Raw genomic sequence first — 21,642 nt, forward strand, 5'->3', positions numbered from 1 at the left:
GCTCAAAGAAATAATGGCTGAAAAATCCACAGATTTGACAAAATACAAACTTATAATATTAAAAACATGAATGAGCACCAAAGAGGATGAATCAAAGAAATCTATACCAAAACACATCAAAATCAAAGTTCTGTAATCTAAACATTCACATGTAACATAATCTTGAAAACAGTGAGTTGGAGAGGATCTAAGATATCAGTGAAGTAGATGGAAATTATACTCACCTTCTCCCAGGATAAAACCAGAAATACAACTAAATTATAGAACAATCCCAAATAACCAACTGAACACTTGCTGAACAGATGTGCTATAACCAAAGACTTACAGAAGAAGCCATGTCTAGACTGGTAGGAAGGGCAGAGGTATGGAAAAGGCTGTGAGGATTAATAAGAAAAAAAAAAGCTATGCCTGGCCAGCATGGCTCAGGGGTTGAACATTGACTTATGAAACAGTAGGTCACAGTTTGATTCCCAATCAGGGCACATGCCCGGGTTGCAGGCTAATCCCCATTAGGGGTGTGTGTGGGATCGATGATTCTAGATCATCATTGATGTTTCTGTCTCTCTCTCCTTATCCCATCCTCTCTGAAATCAATGAAAATATATTTAAAAATGACATTGAAACGTTTAAAATGAACCAATGAGAAATCATGCAAATGAAGCTTGCAATTAAGGAGATTAAGAGTGAACTACTGAGCATAGAAAACAGAGCCAACCAGATGGAGGAAATAATTAGTGATATTGAAGATAGGAATCTAGAAATGATGCAGATGAAAGAAGGAAAAGACCTGAACATAAAGAAAAATGAAAGCACTCTATGAGAAATATCTGACTCTATCAGAAAAGCAATATTAGAATAATAAGCATTCCAGAGGAATAAGAGAGGGAGCAGGGAATGGAGAGTCTATTCAAACAAATAGTGGATGAGAACTTCCCAAACCTATGAAAAGAACTAGATCCTCAAATCTAAGAAGCAAACAAAACACCTAGATACCTCAATCCAAAGAGGCCCTCTCCAAAGCACTTTGTATTAAAACTGTCAAAAATTAATGACAAATAAAAAATTCTCAAATCAGCCAGGGAAAAGAAGGAAGTGACCCACAAAGGCAAATCCATCAGAATTAAATCTGACATCTCAGCAGAAACTCTACAAGCCAGAAGAGAGTAGAAACAAATGTTCAGATGTCTGAAAGATAGAAATTACCAGCCACGGATAATATATCCAGCAAAACTATTCTTTAAATATGAAGGAGAGAAAAAAAGGCGTTCCATTGAAGGAAATAATCAAGGGAGTTATTCTACCTGAAACAAAGAACATAAGGTCAGAACACTAAGGGTAAGAGCACAAAAATACTTACAGCATAAACATGGATAATTTGTGTCAAAAAACAAACAAACAAACAAACAAACATAAAAGGGGAGGTGGTAAAGGTCTGAACTGGGAAAGGAGGATGAAGATCAGATGCACTCAAAAGGAAAAAAAACACCTACTGTATATATGCAACTTTATTATTTATAAACCTAATGGTAATCATACACAAACATCCCCAAACCAGGATACATAGCTTAAAAAGGAAAGAAGTATGGAATACCACCAAATAAAAACAACAAACAGAAACACAAAGGAAAAGAACTAATGGAGGACAGAGCTACCAGAAAACAAAAGATAAAATTACTATAGTAGCCCTAGCTGGTTTGGCTCATTGGATAGAGTGTCAGCCTACGAACTGAAGGGTCCCGGGTTGTGGGCTCGATCCCCAGTGGGGAGGGGGGGGGGGAGCGTGCAGGAGGCAGTCAATCAATGATTCTCTCTCATCATTGATCTCTCTCTCTCTCTCTCTCTCTCTCTCTCTCTCTTTCTCTCTCTCTCTCCCTTCCTCTCTGAATCCATAAAAATAAAATTTTAAAAATGACTATAGTAAGTCCTCTTACATCAATAATTACCATAAATGAAAATGGTCTGAATTCATCAATAAAGAGGCACAGAGTAGCAGAGTGGATTTTTTTAAAAAAATACCTCAACGATATGCTGTCTACAAGAGACTCATCTAAGCTGCAAAGACAAAGTTAGATTCAAAGTAAAAGGGTAGAAAATGATTCTCCAAGAAAATTATATCCACAGAAAAGCATGTGTAGCTATACTTATATCTGACAAAATAGACTTAAAGATAACAAAAATAACAAGAGACAAAGATGGACAATTTATAATAAGTGGGATACTACATCAAGTAAACTTAACACTTCTTAATATATGTGCACACAACCAGGGAGCACCAAAATATATAAAACAACTACTCACAGAACTAAAGGAAGAAACAGATTTAAACACAATCATAGTTGGGGATCTTAATACTCCTTTGGTAGGTCTAGATAGATCAACCAAACAGCATATCAATAAGGAAATATTGGCCTTAAATGAAATAGTAGGTCAAATGGAAATAATTGACATTTACAGTACCTTCCATCATGGAACACCAGGTTATATATTGTTCTTCAGTGCACATGGAACATTCACAAGGATGACCATATGTTGGGTCATAAAATTAGCACCAACAAATTAAAAAAGATCGAAATGATAATAAATATATTTTCCAATCACGATGCCTTGAATTTAGAAATAAACTTCAAAAAAGTAGTAAAGAAACACACAAGTATGAGATTAAACAACATACTACTAAAAAATGCGTGGATCCAAGAAGAAATAAAATATGAGATAAAAAGATATAGAGAGACAAATGAGAATGATAGTACAACATATTAAAAGTTCAGGGATGCAGCGAAAGCAGTGATACTCAACGAAAGCAGGCCTATCTCAAGAAATAAGAGAAATCCCAAGTAAACAACATAAGATCACATCTTAAAGAACTAGAAAAAGCAGAACAAAGGCAACCCAAAGTCAGAAGAAAGGAAATAGTAAAAATTAGAGCAGAATTAAATGAAATATAGAACAAAAACACTATACAAAAAATTAATAAGAGGAGATAAAAATGACAGCAAAGTGGATGTTACACAGACATGCTCCCAGGGCCAAGCTGGAATTACAACTAAAATACAAAAAACCCATCCTGAATAATCAACTGAAGACTATCTGGAAAGAACCCTGATTACCAAGGATGGAATGTGAAGACCACATAGAGACTAGTAGGAAGGACAGAGGCGCAAAAGGGCTGGCCGGGCTCTTACAGATAGCAGCTGAAGTTCCGGAGAGATATTTCAGCTGTGGACGGTTGCAACTGAGAAATCTGTGGACTAATACCCAAGCTGGCCCCTCCAGCAGAGAGCACCAAAACTGAGAAAGATGCCCCCATAACATCTGGCTGTGAAAATCATTAGGGTTGTTGTTAACCAGAGGACAGTTGGAAATGTAGGTATTCTCTTAAAGGGCCAACACAAACTTTCATGTGAAGCCACTCACCTTGTGCTCCAGCAGAGGGAGGGCACAGTGGCTACAGCAGTGTGAGGAGATTCCAGATTTAAGGGCTCTGGGGTTAGAGCTCAGAAGTCAGCCAGCCTGGTATACTCTGCTGAGTCAATCCCTCATACTGCAGAGGACATCTTTCTCCAGCTGACCTTTACCATCCAGGCAGCTTCTGCCTTGGGGGCAGGGGCAGAGCAATTGCCATATCCTTTTGGAAAACACCTTGCTTCACCCTGTGGAGTCTACACCTTGTTGTGTTCTATAGCTTAAGGTTAATTAATAGGGAGAATGACAATCAGACTCCAGGCACAGGCAGATATCTGGAGGCTTTAAGTTTTGCTTGGTCTTCTGGACCTAGTTATAGGAAAAGCACACCTTAGGGCACATTTTGGTCCTTTCCAACGTCACTCAGCCTCAGCAGAAGGAGCCACAAGATTTGGATTTCTGACAGCTTCAAATAGAGTGCCCAGTGCAAGTCACAGACAGCATCTGACATTGTTGAGCACTGTACACTGGGAGTCATAGCAGATCTATCTAATACATAAATACAAACACAAACAGGCAGCCAAAATGGGGAGACAAAAAAAACAAGCCCCAAATGAAAGAACAAGAGAATTCTCCAGAAGAATAGCTAAATGAAATGGAGATAAGAAATTTAGCAGACATAGAGTTTATAATAATGATTACAAGGATGCTCAGCAGCATGAGAAAATATATAGAAACTACAAAAAAAGACCAGTTGGAAACTAAGAATGACATAGCACTAATAAAGACCACATTGGATGGAATACAGATTAGATTACGGGAAGCCAAGGATCAGGTTAATGAATTAGAAGACAGGGTAGAAGAAAATCAATCAGAGAACCAAAAAGAAAAAACCAATTTGAAAAAACAAAAACAAAATAGGAGGAAAGCTTAAGGGAGCCTTGGGACAACATGAAACATAACAATATTTGCATAATAGGTGTCCAGAAGGAGAAGAAAGTGAGAAAGGTATAGAGAACATGTTTGAAAAATGATGGCAGAAATGTTCCCTAACCTGGTGAAGGAAAAAGTCACACAAGTCCAGGAGGTACAGCGAGTCCCAAGCAAAAAGAACCCAAACAGGCCCACACCCTGACACATCATAATTATAATGCCAAAAAATGAAAGACAACGAGAGAATTTTAAAGGCAATAAGAAAAAAGCAATTTGTTACCTACAAATAAGCAACCACAAAGATGTAAACTAATTCTCATCAGAAACACTACAGGCCTCAAGTGAAGGGCATGAAGTATTCAAGTAATGAAAAGCAAGGATCTGAAACCAAGATTACTATATCCAGCAAGGCTAAAATTCAAAATAGAGGGTGAAATAAAGAGCTTCCCAGATAAGAAAAAAGGCTAAAGGAAATTATCACCACTAAACCAGCACTGCAAGAAATGATAAGAGGAACTGCTAGAATGAGAAGAAGAAATAGTATGTAGAGAGACACTTAGGCATACAGAATTAACATGGCAATAAATAAAAACTAACCAATGATGACCTTAAATGGATTAAATGCTCCAATTAAAAGACATAGGGTAGCTGAATGGATACAAAAATATGACCCAACTCTATGCTGTCTACAAGAGACCCACCTCAGAAAAAAAGACTCACAAAAAAAAAAATGAAATTAAAAAAATAAAATAAAATAAAAAAAATAAAAAAAGACTCACACAAGATGAAAGTGGAGGAATGGAAAATATTTTCCATGCAAATGGAAAACAGAAAAGCTGGGCAGCATTACTCGTATCTGACAATATTGACTTCAAAATGAAGGTCATCACAAGAGACAACAAAGGTCACTACATAATATTGAAGGAATCAATCCAATGGGAGACTATAACCTTGGTAAACATATATGCAACCAATATAGGAGGACCTAAATATAGGAGAGGAAAAAAAAAAACTTCAGCAGACTTTAAGACAGAGATTGACAACAATACAGTCATAGTAGGGGACTTTAACACTCCCCACTGACTTCGCTGGATAGATCTTCACTGGATAGATCCCAAAAATTAACAAGTAGGAGGAACCAAGATGGCGGCATAGGTAAACACCTGAACTTGCTGCCTCGCACAACCACATCAAAATTACAACTAAAAGACAAAACGGATATCATCCAGAACCACGGGAAGGCTGGCTGAGTGGAATTTATACAACTAGAAGGAAAGAGAAAAGCACACTGATACTGGGAGGAAGTGCGGAGGTGCAGAAGTGAAGTGCGGAGGTATGGAGGCACATGGAAAGGGCTGGCAACTGAGTACACTGCTGTCTTTTTCAATTGGGAGGCAGATACAAGCTCCTGACTGCTCTGAACTCCAGTTCTTGGCGAGACTCTGGGGACCCAGACTCATATGGGGAGAAACTGGACTGTCTGGCATTGGGCTGGAACATGAAGGCGACTTTCTCTCAGAGGTGCTTGCAGCAATCATTGTTCTGGCATGGTGCTGTGGGACACAGAGACCTGGGGACCTCTTCGGCGCAGGGCTGATGGTCAGCCATTGCTGTTTGCTCTCCCTTGGTTATTCCCTGAGACCCCACCCCAACCAATTTACAACCCCATCCAAGCTGTGCGCAGAGGCTTTGGCATATGAATAGCCTGGCCTTTTGCAATCTAAAATCTAACAAACTGCAGCTGGGTCGCAGAGCCCCAGAACCTCCAAAAGAAGGTCCAAGGCTCCACAGCAGCTTGCATTGCTTCACATCTGGGCCTCATCTGGGCACCTCCAAACCCCAAACAAAGAGAAGGAAACTGCAGATCTCTCTGTAGTTCCTGCTGGGTGGCCTCAAGCAGTGGCTGACTTTGCACCTCCTTGGAGATCCAAGAGCCAGTGTACCCTGTGGTCAGAGTGAGATGATCCAGATTACAACTTTTCACATCCATAAGAGACACACTCAGGGGACAGACTCAGTGAGTGCCAAAGCCCCACTGAAGTAAGTCTTGCCCCATAAGAGTGTCTCCAGCACAGAAGTTCTCCCATTGTAGACACAACTGATCCTCACAGCATATTGGCCTGGAGGTCAATTCCTCCCATTGATACCAACAGCAATCAAGGCTTAACTACAACAAGACTGTACACAAAGCCCACAAGGGGGTGCACCAAGAGTGTCCACCTCAGGTAATTAGGGAGGCTGAGCCACTGGACCCTATAGGATACCTAGCACACAAAGCCACTCTATCAACACAGGGAAGCAGCCAAAATGCGGAGATAAAGAAACAGGTCACAAATGAAAGAAATGGAGGAAAGCAAACTACTGGATATAGCGTTCAAAACCACGGTTATAAGGTTACTCAAGATTCTTATAGAAACCTCTTAGAAATTTAGTGAGACCCTCAAGGATATGAAAAAGGACCAACTAGAAATTAAGTATACACTGACTGAAATAAAGAATAATATACAGAGATCCAACAGCAGACTAGAGAATCCCAAGAATCAAGTCAAAGATTTGAAATACAATGAAGCAAAAAACACCCAACCGGAAAAGCAAAAAGAAAAAAAGAATCCAAAAATATGAAGATAGTGTAACGAGCCTCTGGGACATCTTCAAGTGTACCAACATCCAAATTATGGGGATGCCAGAAGAAGAGAGAGAGCAAGATATTGAAAACCTATTTGAAGAAATAATGACATAAAACTTCCCCTACCTGGTGAAAGAAATAGACTTACAAGTCCAGGAAGCACAGAGAACCCCAAACAAAAGGAATCCAAAGAGGACCACACCAAGACACATCATAATTAAAATGCCAAGGTCAAAAGACAAAGAGAAAATCTTAAAAGCAGCAAGAGAAAAACAGTTAGTTACCTACAAGGGAGTACCCATAGGATTGTCAGCTGATTTCTCAATAGAAACTATGCAGGCCAGAAGGGAATGGCAAGAAATATTCAAAGTGATGAATAGCAAGAACCTACAACCAAGATTACTCTACTCAGCAAAGCTATCATTTAGAATTGAAGGTCAGATAAAAAGCTTCACAGATAAGAACAAGCTAAAGGAGTTCATCACTGCCAAACCAGTATTATATGAAATGCTGAAGGGTATTCTTTAAGAAGAGGGAGAAGAAGAAAAAGGTAAAGATAAAAATTATGAACAACCAAGTGACAACAAATACATGTCTATCAACAAGTGAATCTAAAAACCAAGTGAATAAAAAATCTGATGAACAGAATAAACTGGTGAATATAATAGAATCAGGGGCATAGAAAGGGAGTGGACTGACAATTCTCGGGTGGAAGGTGGTATGGGGGGGTGTGGGAAGAGACTGGACAAAAATCATATACTTATGAATGAGGACAGTGGGGTGGGTAAGGGCAGAGGGTCGGGGGGGGGGGAACCAGGTGGAGGGGAGTTATGGGGGAAAAAGAGGAACAACTGTAATAATCTAAACAATAAAGATTTATTAAAAAGAAAAATTAACAAGGAAACAATGGCTGTAAATGACACACTGGATCAGATGGATTTAATTGACATTTATAGAACATTTCACCCCAAAGCTGCAGAATATATAATTTTCACAAGTGAACATGGGTCATTCTCAAAGATAGGCCACATGTTAAGACACAAAACAAATCTCTACAAGTTCAAGAAGATTGAAATCATATCAAGCATCTTCTCAGATCACAATGGAATAAAATTAGAAATCAACTACAGTAAAAACACTCAAAAATATTTAAACACATGGAGACTAAATAGAATGTTATTAAACAATAAGTGGGTTACCAATGAGATCAAGAAAGACATAAAAAACTTCCTGGAGACAATGAAAAGTGAACACACAACAACCCAAAATCAATGGGACACAGCAAAAGCATAGCATTATAGGCCTACCTGAAAAAAAATTTAAACTATTTAACCCTACAAGTTAAAGAATTAGAAAAAGAACAAGAATAGCCCAGAGTAAGTAGAAGAAAGGAAATAATAAAGATTAGAGCAGAAATAAAGGACAGATAGACTTAAAAAATGCAACAACCAAAAAATCAATGAAACCAAGAGCCACTTCTTTGAAAAGATAAACAAGGTTGATGAACCATTAGCCAGTCATCAAGAAACAAAGACAGGACACAAATCAACAAAATAAAAAACAAAAGTGGTGAAGTAACAACTGACACCACAGAAACACAAAGGATTGTAAGAAAATACTATGAACAACTATATGCCAACAAGCTGGACAATGTGGATGAAATGGACAAATTCCTAGAAACATATAATCTACCAAAACTGAATCACGAAGAGTCAGAAATCCTGTATAGGCCAATAACAACCAAGGAAATAGAAGAAGTAAAACAAAAACAAAAAACCTCCCAGCAAACAAAAGCCCTGGTCCTGATGGCTTCAAAGGAGAGTTTTACTAAATATTCAAAGAAGAACTAACACTTATACTCCTCAAACAGGCAAAAAAATCCAAGAGGAAGGCCAAATTTCCAAGCTCTTTTTATGAGGCCAGCATTATCCTAGATCCAAAACTATATAAAGTCACTACACAGAAAGAAAATTATATGCCGATATTCCTGATGAACATAGATGATAAAATCCTCAATAAAATATTAGCCAATAAGGTACAGCAATATATTAAAAAGATCATACCCCATGGCCAAGTGGGATTTATTCTGGAGTTTCAAGGCTGGTACAATATTTGCAAATAAACAAACGTGATACATCACATAAACAAAGTGAAAGACAAAAATCAGATGATCATATCAATAGTGCAGAAAAAAAAACACATTCAACAAAATAAAACACTCATTTTTGATAAAAGCTCATAGCAACGTAGGAATAGAGGGATCATATCTCAATATAATAAAGACCATATATGACAAACCTACAGCCAAAATCAAACTGAATGGGCAAAAACTAAAAACATTTCCCCTAAGAACCACCAAAAGACTGGGATGTCTTCATTCATCACTCTTATTCCACATAGTACTGGAAGGCCTAGCCACAACAATGAGATAAGAAGAAAAAATAAAAGGCATCCAAATTGGAAAGGAAAAAGTAAAACTTTCATTATTTGCAGATGACATGATATTGTACATAGAAAACCCTAAAGACTCCACCAAAAAAACACTAGATTTAATAAATGAATTTGGCAAAGGAGCAGGATACAAAATCAACATCTAAATATCCATGGCCTTTTTATGCATAAATGATGAATTCTTAGAAAGAGAAACTAAACAAATAATCCCATTTACCATTGCAACAACAAAAAATTAAGATACTTAGGAAGAAACTTAACCAAGGAGGAAAAAGACTTGTATTCAGAAAACTACAGGACATTGAAAAAAGAGATAGAGAAAGATATAAACTAGTGGGAGAATATACTGTGTTCATGTATTGGTAGAATTAACATCACTAAAATGTCCACACAGCCCAAGAAAATATACAGATATAGCGCAATCTCTATTAAAACACAAAGAGCATACTTCACAGATCTAGAACAAATACTCCAAAAATTTATATGGATCCAAAAATGACCTCGGATAGCCACAGCAATCTTAAGAAGAACAAAGTTGGAGGGAGAGGGATCACTATACCAGATATCAAGTTATACTAAAAAGCCACCGTATTCAAACAGCCTGGTACTGGCGCATGAACAGGCATATAGATCAAAGGATCAGAATAGAGACCAAGCCATTACACCCAATTAATATTTGACAAAGGAGGCAAGAATGTACAATGGATCAGAGACAGTCTCTTCAAGAAATGGTGTTGGGAAAATTGGACAGATACATGCAAAAAAATAAACCAGACCACCAACTTACACCACACACAAGAATAAACTCAAAATGGATAAAAGACTTAAATGTAAGTAATGAAACCATAAAAATCCTAGAAGAAACCATAGGCAGCAAAATCTCAGACATCTCTCATAGCCATATGTTTACAGATACATCTCCTAGGGCAAAGGAAACTAAGGCAAAAATAAACATATGGGACTTGTCAAAATAAAAAAGCTTCTGCACAGCAAAATAAACCATCAACAAAATAACAAGAGAGACCACTGAATGGGAGAATATATTTGCCAATGATATATCCAATAAGGGGTTAATTTAAAAAATATATAAGGAACACATACAACTTAACAAAAGGAAGACAAACAATCCAATTAAAAATGGGTAAATGACCTAAATACACACTTCTCCTAAGAGGACATATAGATGGCCAAGAGACACATGAAAACATGCTCAAAGTCACTGATCATCAGAAAGATGAAAATTAAAACAACAATTAGTTATCACATCACACCTGTCAGAATGGCTACCATCAACAAATCAACAAATGACAAGTGATGGTGAGGATGTAGAGAAAAGGGAACCCTAGTACACTGTTGGTGGTAATTCAGATTGGTGCAGCCATTATGGAAAACAGTATGGAGTTTCCTCAAAAAGTTAAATATGGAACTGCCATTTGACCCAGTGATCCCACTTCTAATATATCCTAAAAAAACAGAAACACCAATCAGAAAGAATGTATGCACCCCTGTGTTCATAGCAGCAAAAACTGCAATAGCTTAGATCTGGAAAGAGCCCAAGTGCCCATCAGTAGATGAGTGGATAAAAAAACTGTGGTACATTTATACCATGGAAAACTATGCATCAGTAAAAAAGAATAATCTCTTACCCTTTGAGATAGCATGGAGGGACCTGGAGAGTATCCTACTAAATGAAATAAGCCAGTCAGAGAAAGAAAAATACCATATGATTTCACTCATATGTGGATCTAATGAACAAAATAAACTGATTAACAAAATAGATCCAGAGCCCTAGCTGGTTTGACTCAGTGGATAGCACATCAGCCTGCAGACTGAAGGGTCCTGGGTTTAATTCCAGACAAGGACACATGCCTATGTTGCAGCCTCGATCCCCAGTGGGGGGTGTGCAGGAGGCAGCCAATCAATGATTCTCATTGATTTTTCTATCTCTCCTTCTCCCTTCCTCTCTGAAATCAATAAAAAATATATATATTTTAACCTTTTGCACTCGGATGTCGAGTGTGACTCGACACGGTTAGCATTAGAATAAAGGAATAGAGAAAAAAGCAAGTGAGTGCAAAGGGTTAAAAATAGATCCAGAGACATGGGTACATAGAACAGACTGCAAAATCTCAGAGGGAAGGTAGAGGAGGATGTGTGGGTGGTAAGTGACCAACCAAAGAACTTGTATGCATGTAAGTATACACAGTGGAATACTACCCAGCCATAAGAAAGGATTAAATACTGACATTTGCAACAACATGGATAACCCATGGATACCGACAATAGGGTGGTGTAGGCCTGTTGCAGGGGTTGGTGGGTGATAGAAGAGGTCAATGGGAGGGAAAGAGGGACATATGTAATACTTTCAATAATAAAGATATATTTTTTAAAAATAAAAGAAAAATATGATTGTATGATGATAAATAAATATGTTGAGGTAATGCAAAAAAATTAATAAAACAAAGAGTTGGTTCTTTGAAAAGATTAATAAAATTGACAACCCCCTGGCTATATTCACTAAGGAAAAAAAAAAGGAAAAGACACATTTAAACAAAATCAGAAATGAGAGAGGTGAAGTCACCACAGACATCATAGATATACAAAGGATAATGCTAGTATATTATGAAAGACTAGTATATGCCACTAAATTCAATAACCTAGAAGAAATGAATAAGTTCCTAGAAATATATAACCTTCCTAGTCTAAATCATGAAGAACTGGGAAATGTAAAAGGACTGATCTGATCAGCAGTGAGGAAATTGAAATAACCATCAAAAACCTCCCCAATAATAAAAATCCAGGATCATATGGCTTCAGTAAATTCTACCAAATATTCAAAGAAGATTTAAAACCTATCCTTCTCAGAGGAGAAACCAAGATGGCGGCATAGGTAAACACCTGAACTTGCTGCCTCACACAACCACTTCAAAACTACAACTAAAAGACAAAACAGGTATCATCCAGAACCACGGAAAGGATGGCTGAGTGGAAATTCTACAACTAGAAGGAAAGAGAAAAGCACACCGAGACTCGGAGGAGGAGCAGAGGTGCAGAAGTGAAGTGCAGAGGTATGGAGGCGAGTGCGCGGAAAAGGCTGGCAACTGAGTATGCTGCTGTCTTTTTCAATTGGGGGGTGGGTAAGGGCAGAGGGTAGTGTGGGAACCAGGTGGAGGGGAGCTATGGGGGGGGGGGGGGGAAGAGGGACAACTCTAATAATCTGAACAATAAAGAGTTATTAGTAAAAAATAAATAAATAAATAAAACCTATCCTTCTCAAACTTTTCCAAAAAAAAAATTGAAGAAGACACAATACTTTCTAACACATTTTATGAGGCTAATATAACCCTGATACCAAAATCCAGCAAGGATAAATAAATAAATAAATAAATAAATAAATAAAACTACAGACCAATATACACTGAGTGGCCAGATTATTATGATCTCTGAACGCATAATAATCTGGCCACTCAGTATATATCCTATATAATAAATGGCTAATATGCAAATTGTCCCCTCGACCAGGAATTCGACCAGCAGGCAGGCCGGCCAACCACCCATGTCCCCTCCCCCTGGCTAGGCTGGCCAGACCCCACCCATGCACGAATTCATGCACCGGGCCTTTAATATATATATATATATATATATATATATATATATATATATATATATATACACATATATATATATATATATTATACACACACACACACACACACACACACACACTGAGTGGCCAGATTATTATGCGTTCAGAGATCATAATAATCTGGCCACTCAGTGTATATCTGATGAATACAGATGCAAAAATCCTAAACAAAATATTAGCAAATCGAATAAAGCAATACATAAAACAAATAATACATCACTATCAAATGAGGTTCATTCCAGGGACACAAGGATGGTTTAACATATACAAATCAATCAATGTAACCCACAACATTAACAACAACAACAAAAAAGATAAAAATAATATGTTCTTACCAATAGATGCAGAAAAAAGCATTTGATAAGATATGATAACCATTCATGACAAAAACAGTCAATAAAGTAGAAATAGAAGGAAAATACCTCAACATAATAAAGGCCATCTATACTAATAAAAGCCTAGGTGGTCCTCGCACGTGAGGTCATCACAATATGGCCGCCACAAAGATGGCCACCACAAGATGGCCATGTGCATAGCAGAGGCGGGGCCCAGTGGCTGCTCCGCACGGTGAGGCCTGGGGGTCCTGTGGCTCTGTGTGGTGCGAAGGAGGTTGGTTTCGGTGGAGGAGGCGGGTCACGGCAGGGGAGGGCAGTTGTGAGCAATCAGGCCGGCAAGGGAGGGCAGTAGTGGGTGATCGGGTTGGCATGGGAGGGCAGTAGGGGGCGATCGGGCTGGCAGGGGAGGGCAGTTGGGGGCAATCGGGCTGTCAGGCAGAATTGGTTAGGGGCAATCAGGCAGGCAGGCAGGTGAGCAGTTAGGAGCCCACGGTCCCGGATTGTGAGAGGGATGTGGGATCGGGCCTAAACTGGCAGTCAGACATCCCCTGAGGGGTCCCAGATTGGAGAGAGTGCAGGCTGGGCTGAGGGACACCCCCCCATGCACGAATTTCGTGCACCGGGTCACTGGTATATGATAAACCCTCAGCTAATATCATACTCAATATCAGCTAATATCATAATGGTAAAAAAACTGAAAGCTTTTCCTCTTAGGTCAGGAACAAGACAAGGATGTCCACTCTTACCACTCTTAATCAACATATTTCTGGAAATCCTAGCCAGAGCCATAAGGCAAGAGAAAGAAATAAAATGCATCCAAATAGGGAAGGGAAAAGTCCAACTGTCACTTTATGTGGACAACATATTCTGTATATAGAAAACCCTAAAGACTCCATCAAAAAAACTATTATAAACAATAAACAAATACAATCAAGTTGCAGTATACAAAATCAATGTGAAAAAATCCATTGCCTTCCTATATACTAACAACAAAATTTCAGAAAAAGAAATGAAAAAACAACTCCTTTTGCAAGTGTAACCAGGAATAAACTTAACAAAGAACATAAAAGACCTATATATTGAACATTACAAAGCATTATTTAAATAGATTGAAAAATATACAACAAAATGGAAAAATATCACGTGTTCATGGGTTGGAAGAATCAGCATAGTTAAAATGGCCACATGACCCAAAGCAAAATACAGATTTAATGCAATCCCCATCAAAATCCCAATGTCATTTTTTAAAGAAATAGAAAGAGAAATCATCAGATTTGTGCGGATCCACAAAAGACCCAGAATAGCCAACACAACCCTGAGGGGGAAAAAAAAGAATGAAGCTGAAGGTATCACACTACTTGACTTCAAATTATATTGCAGAGTTATGATAATCAAAACAGCATGTGTATTAGCAGAGAAACAGACACACAAATCAATGGAACAGAATAGAGAGCCCAGCTATAAAACCACATGTATATGGACAGATATTTTCAACAAAGGAGCCAGAAACACACAATGGAGTAAAGATATTCTCTTCAATAAATGGCGCTGAGAAAATTGGAAAGCCACATGCAAATGAATGACACTGGAATACAGTTTGTCCCCATTTACAAAAATTAATTCAAAGTGGATGAAAGACCTACACATGAGACCCAAAACAATAAGTCACATAGAAGAAAATACAGGTACAAAATGTATGGATCTTGGTCATAGAGAACATTTTATGAACTTAGCTCTAAAGGTAAGAGAAGTAAACCCAAAAGTAAGTGAGTGGGACTATATCAAACGAAAAGCTTCTGCACAGCAAAAGAAACTGACAACAAAACAAAGAGGTAGCTAACCGATGGGAGATGCTATTTGCAAACAGTAATTCCAACAAAGGTTTAATTTCCAAAATATATAGAGAACTCAAAAAGTGCAACACCAAACAAACAATCCAATCAAAAGTGGGCCGAGGACCTGAAAATACACCTCTCCCAAGAGGACATTACAAAGAGCCAATAAATATATGAAAAGATGTTCAACCTCATGAGTAATTAGGGAAATACAAATAAAAACTACAATGAGATACCACCTCACACCTGTAAGAGTGGCCATTATCAACAAGACAAGTAATAACAAATGTTGGAGAGGTTGTGGGAAAAAGGAAACCCTCATTCACTGTTGGTGGGAATGTAGACTGGTACAACTGTGGGGAAGCATAAGACTTGTTTGGAAAAGTCAAGGCAGGAGCTGCCATCTTTGGCAAGTTCCCCCTAAGAGGTGCCTGACCTTTCGGAGAATCCTCCTTACCAACTTTCCAACCAAGTCCTGTGCTTCCCCACATACAACCATTATGGAAAGCAGTCTAGGGATTCCTCAAAAACCTAATTATACAGCTACCATCTGACCCAGCAATCCCTCTCCTGGGAATATACCCATAAAACTAGAAAACATGTATTCACAAACATATATGCACGTGTATGTTCATTGCAGCATTATTCATGGGCCAAGACATGGAAATAATCAAAGTGTCCTGTGATAGAGGACTGGATAAAGAAGATGTGGTACATATACACAGTGGAATACTACTCAGCCATAAGAAAGGATGAAATACTGACATTTGCAACAACATGAGTGGACTTTGAGAATATTATGCTAAGTAAAATAAGTCAGTCAGCAATAGCTAAGAACCATACAATTTCACTCATATGTGGGATATTAAACTGAAAATCATGAACATAAACAGCAGTGTGGTGGTTGCCAGAGGGAAGACAGTGAGGGGTAAAGGGACTCTTATTATATGATGATGGGAAAAGATTTGACTTTGTTGGTGGGAACAAGGTTCACTATACAGTTTCTGTGTGTAACTTAGAAACTCATACCTAAAAATTAAATGAATACACTGTGTGTCCAGATTATTATGATCTCTGAATGCATAATAATCTGGCCACTCAGTGTATATGTGTGTGTGTGTGTGTGCGTGTGTGTGTGGTGTGTGCGTGTGTGTGTATGGGAGATGTCCAACTGCCTGTATATATATATATATATATATATATATATATATATATATATATATATATATATATTAGAGGCCTGGTGCACAAAATTTGTGCACGGGGGGGGGGGGGGGGTGTCCCTCAGCCCAACCTGCACCCTCTCCAATCTGGGACCCCACAGGGATCGGGCCTAAACAAGCAGTTGGACATCCCTTTCACAGTTCAGGACTGCTGGCTCCCAACTGCTCACCTGCCTGCCTGATTACCCCTAACCGCTTCTGCCTGCCAGCCTGATCACCCTTTAACCACTCCCCTGCCAGCCTGATCGATGCCTAACTGCTTCCCTGCCAGCCCGATTGTCCCCAACCGCCCTCCTCTGACAACTCAGTCACCCCCAAATACCCTCCCCTGCATATTCCCTCTTTGTTAGATAGGGTTTTTTTCTTTAACATATTGGACAGCCCTAACTGGTTTGGCTAGGTGGATGGAGCATAGGCCTGCAGACTCAAGGGTTCCAGGTTTGATTCCAGTCAAGGGCATGTACCTTGGTTGGGGGCACATACCCAGTGGGGAGTGTGCAGGAGGCAGCTGATCAATGTTTCTCTCTCATAGATGTTTCTAGCTCTATCCTTTTCCCTTCCTCTCTGTAAAAAATCAATAAAATATATATTTTTAAAAAGAAACATTTAATTCCTCCATATCTGCCTGGCTGGTGTGACTCATTGGTTGAGATCCCAGGCTGCCGCCACTGGGAGGGGATCATGCCTTGGGGGTGCACGCCCCTGCCAGGCTGAGACCCCAGCCCAGGCTGCTGCCACTGGGAGAGGGGTTGCGCCGTGGGGGTGCGCGCCCCTGCCAGGCTGAGACCCCAGCCGAGGTTGCCGCCACTGAGAGGAGATCGGGCCATGGGGAGTGAACTTGTTTTCGATTTTTATAAAGGGTCAGGAGGGCCTCTGGGCAGCATTCTGCCAGGCCGCTTACTCTGCAGGCTCTCAGCAGCAGCCCTCCCTGAGACTGGGGGACTCCGGCGAGGCTGAGAGGACTGGGCACCACCATCTTTTGGCTATGGGCACCGCCATTTTGTCGTGGAGTGATGGTTAATTTGCATATTATTCTTTTATTAGATAGGATGTGTGTGTGTGTGTGTGTGTGTATTAGAGGCACGGTGCATGAATTCGTGCATGGGTGGGGTCCGGCCAGCCTGGCCATGGGGAGGGGACATGGGTGGTTGGCTGGCCTGCCTGCTGGTCAAACTCCTGGTCGAAGGGACAATTTGCATATTAGCCTTTTATTATATAGGATATACACTGAGTGGACAGATTATTATGTATTCAGAGATCATAATAATCTGGCCACTCAGTGTATATGCTGTCTACAAGTGACCCCCTGAGACCAAAAGTCTCACACACAATGAAAGTAAAGGGATGTAAAAAAATTTCCATGCAAATAGAAATAAAAAAAAGCTAGGGTAGCAATACTCATATCTGACAAATTAGACTTCAAAATGTAGGCCATAACAAGAGACAATGAAGGCTAATTCATAATACTAAAGAGATTAAAACAATAAAAGGATATAATACTGGTAAACATATATGCATCTAATATAGCAACACCCAAACATATTTAAAAAAAAACTTCTGGAGGATTTAAAGGGAGAGATTAAAGCAATATAATCATAGTGCGTGCCCCACTTATATCACTGATTCGATCTTCTAGACAAAAAAAAAAAAAATTCAACAAGGAAACAGCAACCCTAAACAACAAAATAGCTCAAATGGATTTAGCTAACATTTACAGAACATTTTCCCCCAAAGCTGCAGAACATACATTCTTCTCAAGAGCATATGAGACATTCTCAAAGTTTGACCACACATAAGGATACAAATTAAGTCTCTACAAATTCAAGAAGATTGAAATCATATCAAACACTTCTATCACAATGGCATGAAACTAGAAGTCTACAACAATAAAAACACTCAAAAACATACAAATATATGAAGGCTAAATAGCATGGTATTAAACAATGAATGGGTTATCAATGAGATCAAGGAAGAAATAAAAACCTTCCTGGAAAAAAATGAAAATGAAGACAAAACAACCTAAAACCTATGATATACATCAAAAGCACCCCTGAGAGGGAAGTTCATAGCACTACAGATCTTCTACCTCAGGAAACAAGAAAATTTTCTAATAAATTATCTAATGGTCCAACTTAAAAAATTAGAAAGAGAACAAGAAGAAAAGCCCAGAGTAAGTAGAAGGAAGGAAATAATAATATCAGAGTGGAAATAAATAACATAGAGACTAAAAAAACACACACAATAAAAAGCTTCATTAAATGAATAGCTGGTTCTTTGAAAAGATCAACAAGATTGATGAACCTTTAGCCAGACTCATCAAGAATCAGAGAGGACCCAAATAAATAAAATCAGAAAAGATAGAGATGAAGTATCAACTAAACCAGAAAAATAGAAAAGATTGTAAGAAAATACTATGAACAACTACAGTATATGCCAACAAGATGGACAACCTGGACAAAGTGGACAAATTCCTAGAAAAATATAATCTTCCAATACTGAGTCAGGAAGAATGAGAAATCCTGAATAGGCTGATAACACTGATGAAATTTAAACAGTAATAAAAAAAATTCCCAGTAAACAAAAGCCTTGGTCCATATGGCCTCACAGGAAAGTTTTATGAAACATTCAAAGAGGAACTAACACTTAACCTCCTCAAACTATTCCAAAAAACCCAAGAGGAAGGAACACTGCCAAGCACTTTTTATGAAGCCAACATTATCCTGATTGCAAAACCAGATAAAGATAATAAAAGAAAGAGAATTACGGTACATGCCAATATCTCTAATGAACACAGATGGTAAAACCCCCAAGAAAACATTAGCAAATCAGATCCAGCAGTCTATTAAAAAGATCATACATCATGACCTAGTGGGATTTATTATAGGGATGCAAGCCTGCTACAATATTCACAAATCAATAAATGTGAAACACCACAAAAACAAATTGAAAGACAAGAATCACATGATCATATTAATAGATGAAGAAAAGCATTCAACAAAATCCATATCTTAACATAATAAAGATATTATGGCATAATAAAGGCCATATATGACAAAACTATAGCCAACATCATACTCAGTGGGCATAAACTAAAACCATCTTCCCTAAGAACAGTAAAAAGACAGGGGTATCTGCTTTCACCACTCTTATTTAACATAGTATTGAAATACCAATGGCATATATCACAGATCTAGAAAAAATACTCCAAAACTTTATATGGAACCAAAGAGGTACAAAGTTGGAGGGGTCACAATACCAGATATCAAGTTATACTACAAAGGCACTGTATACAAAATACCCTAGTACTGGCACAAAAACAGGCATATAAATCAATGGAAGAGATCAGAAAACACAGAACTCAACCCAAGCCATTATGCTCAATTAATATTTGACAAGGAGGCAAGAGCATACAATGGAGGCAAGACAGTCTGTTCAATGAATGGTGTTGGGAAAATTGGACAGGTACATGCAAAAAAAATGAAACTAGACCATCAACTTACACCATACACAAGAATGAACTCAAAATGGATAAAAGAACTAAATGTAAGTTATGAAACCATACAAATCCTAGCAGTAAACGTAGGGAGCAAAAGCTGAGACATCTCACATAGAATAATTTTCACCAATACATAATCTTGGGCAAGAAAAACAAATATATATAAAATAGAGAAATATGGTAATTAACTGGGATGCTGTTACAGGTCGACTGGACAGGAGGAGGTTGCACGCGCAGCGTCAGGGGCGGGGAGGCAGGGGCCTCCGCGTGCCTGCCCTGGGGGAAGGCCTGATCAGCAGTGGCCACGACTGCTTCAAGGGATGGAGAGGGAAGCAGGGCCAGACCGGTGACTCGAGGGTGGGTGGCACCTCATGATTTCAAATCGCATGCTGGGCTCCTAGTATATATATGGGTCTACATCACAATAAAAATTTCTGCAAAGCAAAATAAACCAGCATCAAAAAAAGGGAACCCACTGTATGGGAGAACATATGTTAAGTTGTTGATTTCCAAAATATATAAAGTATTCATACCACTCAACAAAAGGAAGACAAACAATCCAAGTAAGAAATGGGCAGAGGACCTGAATAGACACTTCTCCAAAGAGGACATACAAATGGCAAAGAGACATATGAAAAAGTACTCAACATCAATAATCATCAGAGAGATGCAAATTAAAATGGCAATGAGTTACCACCTCACACCTGCCTGAATGCCTAGATTAATAACTCAACAAACAACAAGTGCTGGCAATGATGTGGAGAAAAAGGAAGCCTTGTGCACTGCTAGTGGGAATGCAGACTGGTACAGCCACTATGGAAAACAGTAGAGTTTCCTCAAAAAATTAGAAATAGAATTGTATTTGACGCAGTGATCCCATTTCTAGGAATATACCGTAAGGAACCCAAAACAACAACGAGAAAAGAATATATGCACCCCTGTGTCCATAGCAGCATTATTTATTTTTATTTTATTTTTAAAATATATTTTTATTGATTTCAGAGAGGAAGGGAGAGAGAGATAGAAAAATCAATGATGAGAGAGAATCATTGGTAGGCTGCCTCCTGCATGCCTCACACTGGGGATTGAGCTCGCAACCCGGGCATGTGCCTGATTAGAACTCGAACCATGACATCCTGGTTCATAGGTTGATGCTCAACTACTGAGCTACACCAGCTGGGCTTTATTTTTTTAATATTTATTGTTGAAAGTATTACATATGCCCCTCTTTTTCCTCCACTAACCTCTTATAGCCCACCCCCGCCCCATGCCCCAGGCATTCAGCATCGTGTTGTCAGTGTCAATGCATTATGAATATATGCATACAAGTTCTTTGGTTGATCTCTTCCCACCCACCACCTCTTTTGCCTTCCCTCTGAGGTTTGACAGTCTGTTCTGTGCTTCTATTTTGTTCATCAGTTTATTTTGTTCATTAGATCCCACATATGAGTGAGATCATGTGATACTTACCTTTCTCTGACTGGCTTATTTTGTTTAGCACAATACTCTCCAGTTCCATCCATGCTGTTGTAAATGGTAAGAGGTTTTTCTTTTTTTACAGCTATGTAGTATTCCGTTGTGTATATGTACCATTTGGGCTGTTTCTACATCTTAGCTATTGTAAATTGTGCAGGAAGCATTATTTATAGCTAGTGGCCCAGTGCACAGATTCGTGCACATTTAAAGGAAATTAAT

General features: G+C 38.7%; 1 protein-coding gene across 3 annotated transcripts in view; it reads right to left on the bottom strand.

The window, feature by feature from the left end:
- Positions 1–21,642, bottom strand: part of SLC16A2 (solute carrier family 16 member 2) — a 212,681-nt gene that overhangs the window by 35,012 nt on the left and 156,027 nt on the right. The gene's annotated exons all lie outside the window — the stretch shown is intronic.

Source organism: Cnephaeus nilssonii, assembly GCF_951640355.1.
Source record: "Cnephaeus nilssonii genome assembly, chromosome: X".
Classification (NCBI taxonomy): Eukaryota; Metazoa; Chordata; class Mammalia; order Chiroptera; family Vespertilionidae; genus Cnephaeus; species Cnephaeus nilssonii.